This window comes from Triticum aestivum, chromosome 3D, assembly GCF_018294505.1.
Source record: "Triticum aestivum cultivar Chinese Spring chromosome 3D, IWGSC CS RefSeq v2.1, whole genome shotgun sequence".
Taxonomy (NCBI): Eukaryota; Viridiplantae; Streptophyta; class Magnoliopsida; order Poales; family Poaceae; genus Triticum; species Triticum aestivum.
Genome location: NC_057802.1, coordinates 396,848,900 through 396,852,811, shown reverse-complemented (window position 1 = coordinate 396,852,811; position 3,912 = coordinate 396,848,900).

Genomic DNA, 3,912 nt, shown 5'->3' with positions numbered 1-3,912 from the left:
TGGTGAAAGCGGTTGCCCAAGCAGTGCCAGTGTATTCAATGTCATGCTTCAAACTGCCTAGAGGTTTGTGTGAGCACCTAAACATGTTGATACGGAAATTCTGGTGGGGGAGTAAAGATGGACATCACAAGCCACATTGGGTCTCTTGGAAAGCTATGACACAACCAAAAGGAATGGGTGGCCTCAGTTTCAAAGATTTTGAGCTGTTTAATTTGGCTATGCTTGCTCGTCAGGCGTGGCGTTTGCTTCAGAATCCTGATTTTCTGGCGGCGCGTGTGCTCAAAGGTGTATACTACCCAAACTCGTCCATACTACAAGCCACGCTGGGGGGTCACCCAAGCCAAGTATGGAGAGCCATCATCGAGGGGCGGGATACTTTAAAACAAGCCTTATAAAGAGGGTTGGAAATGGCCAGAGTACAAATATCTGGGGGGGGGGGATTGGATCCCTAGAGAAGAGATGATGAGACCATATGGATGCATTCACCCGAACCCTCCAACCCTAGTATCCGAATTGATTGACACAACAACGGCCACTTGGGATAAACTGTTGCTCCAGACGGTGTTCTTGTGAAAGTGCAACTATCCCTCAGTGGTTTTGGTAATTACTAACAACATATAGCTCATTGAGCTAATGCTATCTCAAGATAAATATTTCAGGAAAGCTCAATGATGCATGGCATGGATTAGGAATGTGGCCCCCTCAAAATGCTAAGGGCACATGTTGGCTCAAGCTCAAGACTCTACTTTTTACTTTTAGTGATCCAAGATCACATTGAGTCCATAGGAAAAGCCAATACTATTAAAAGGGGATGAGGTGTTGCTTAATGAGGTTCTTGCTCAAAATGCTTAGTGATATGCTCCAAAACCCTCAACCACTTTCTCATATCCACATATGTCCCAAACCAAAAGTCAAACTCGGCCCTACCGAAACTTTCTATCCGGCGCCATCGAGTTCTGTTGACATCGCCATTGCCACAAACCCTAGTCACTTCGGTCTCACCGATAGGGATCTCGGTCTCACCGAGATGGGATTGCAAACTCTCTATTTCCCTTCGTAATGTTTCGGTCTAACCGAGATGAGCGATCGGTCCCACCGAGTTCGCAATGCAAACTCTCTGTTTCCCCTTCGTAACGTTTCGGTCCAACTGAAATGAGCGAATCGGTCCCACCGAGTTTGCCTGACCAACTCTCTGTTTGCTTATTACCAAAATCGGTCCCACCGAGTTTGTGTAATTGGTCTCACCGAGATTACGTTATGCCCTAACCCTAATGAAATCGGTCCCACCGAGTTGACATGTCGGTCCCACCGAAAATCCTAACGTTCACATTTTGAACTGAATCGGTCTGACCGAGTTTTCTGATTCGGTCCCATCGAGTTTGGTAAATTGTTGTAACGGTTAGATTTTGTGTGGAGGCTATATATACCCCTCCACCCACTCTTCATTCGTGGAGAGAGCCATCAGAACATGCCTACATTTCCATCATACATTTTCTGAGAGAGAACCACCTACACTTGTGTTGAGGTCAAGATATTCCATTCCAACCACATAAATCTTGATCTCTAGCCTTCCCTAAGTTGCTTTCCACTCAAATCATCTTTCCACCAAATCCAATCCTATGAGAGAGAGTTGAGTGTTGGGGAGACTATCATTTGAAGCACAAGAGCAAGGAGTTCATCATCAACACACCGTCTATTACCTTTTGGAGAGTGGTGTCTCCTAGATTGGTTAGGTGTCACTTGGGAGCCTCCGTCAAGATTGTGGAGTTGAACCAAGGAGTTTGTACGGGCAAGGAGATCGCCTACTTCGTGAAGATCTACCCTAGTGAGGCAAGTTGATGCGGAGCATCCGACGATCATCCCCATGTACACTCGAGCCTACGCCATTGGACCTAAGGTGAACTCGCTCCTTCCCGAATCTTCCCTTTCCGCATGCAAGACATGGATGCTACTTCAAGCGCGGACCTTGTTCATACTCAGGTACACCCGAGGAGACCATGGAGAACCCAAGGACCAAGGCCAAGCGTGCGCGGAAGCAAAGGAAGGAGAAGGAAGAAAGAGACAGCTGCTACAGGCCCCGGACATCCGGCCCCAGCCCGGACATCCGGCCCGACCCCCGGAAATCCGGCGCCCATCACAGAAGGCACCCGAAGCTGAACCACGTCAGCCCGGACATCCGGCTCTTCCCGCGCTGTCGGACATCCGGACCCCGCCTATCCAGAGAGCTCCGAGACCGGCCATGCCAGCCTGGACATCCGGCCTCTTGCCCGGACATCCGGCCCGTCGCGAAACCCCGGACATCCGGCCCGTCGCCTCCTGCCTGCGTGCAGTGTATCCGGGCCGAAAGCCCATGTACCCCTTCGCCCCTTAGACTATATATACTCCCCCTCCACCTACATTTTAGGGTTAGCATTGGTTTAGCTCATATGTGAGATAGAGCATTGCTCATCCATACGGATCTACTCCACGAGAGAGACCGCGGCCCCTCTACGGAGACGATCCACCTTGGATTCAAGACCTCCTCACGGAGAAGACCCCCATCAAGACCTCCCCACGGAGAAGAACCGGTTACCTTTGTATCGTCCTTTGTTGGATTTGGATCTTGTATCTTACCCTTGTGTTCATCGATCTAGCGCATGTGTGATCTATTCTTGTTGGTTGAGTGATTTCTGCCGTGTTCCCCTCGTGTTTCCCTCGTGTTTCCCCTCGTGTTCATCACGTTCTTCGTAGGGATCCGCTCCTTTCGTGAAAGATCGGCCATCTAGGGTTCCGCCCTACATCATCTTGGATCAGAGCTTAGGTTTATCACGAATTTGGAGCCTCCCCGTTGTGTTTTCTAGCCTAGTTTTGTTGATTTCATCCTAAATTCGAAAATCCCCACCAAAAATAGCCCCCATTTTTTTTGTGATTTGTTGGTTTGATGATGTTTTGTTGATTTTGATCCATGAATTTGCTTAGTTTCGAGTGGATCTAGCATCTCCCCAAGTTTCCCACTTATCATCCACGAAATCTCTCCAATTTTGCCCTTGGAATCATCAATTTTCGCCCCAATTCGAAAATTTCCGCCCCAAACAAGATCTGGATTCGTCGGCCCGGACATCCGGGCCAAAGGCCGGACATCCGGGCCCCAAGCCGGACATCCGGCTCCTGGAGGGCCAAATCTGTTCGGTTCTGGACAGACATCCCCGGAAATCCGGGCTCCACCCCGGACATCCGACCCCTGTACATTTCAGCTTTCCCGTTTCACCGTTTTGACCATAACTTTTACATCCGGAGTCCGATTTTCGCGTTCTTTAGCTCGTTGAGTAGCTATTGACATCCTCTATCCCTCTAGATAGGTCCCACCGCCATTGGACTCCATAAAATTTTCCGAAATTTGGCAAGTTTGCCTAGGCCCTCCACCATAACCTCCGCAAAACCACCATACACTACAAAAAAAGACACATCCGTGACATTTTGGGCCGAACGAATTTTTTTTCTGTCATACATATGACACTTCTAGGACGATAATTGTGACAAAACCCGGTATCATCATAGATGTGGTGGGCTCCTACTTCTATGACAAAATATCATGACAAAAAATGGGCTTTTCATCCTGGGCGGGCCGGAGACGCAGCTGCATGACATTCTTTGGGCCGTCCATGACGGAAAAAACCGTGGTAGAAGCAAGGGCGAGGAAAATTTCGGGGAATTCCCGGTTACGGTGGGAGGTCGGGGGCCGAGCGATGCGCGTTTCTCTCGTACACGTACACGCGTGTGTGGGAGGCGTTGACTCTAACTGAACCCGAGCGAGGCGTTGGGCTCTAACTGAACCCGAGCGATTGCACTGCAGGCTACGCGTTACTGAACCCGAGCGATTGATCGATGGCTGTTAACTGAACCCGATCGAGCGATTCCTTCGCTACTGCTGCT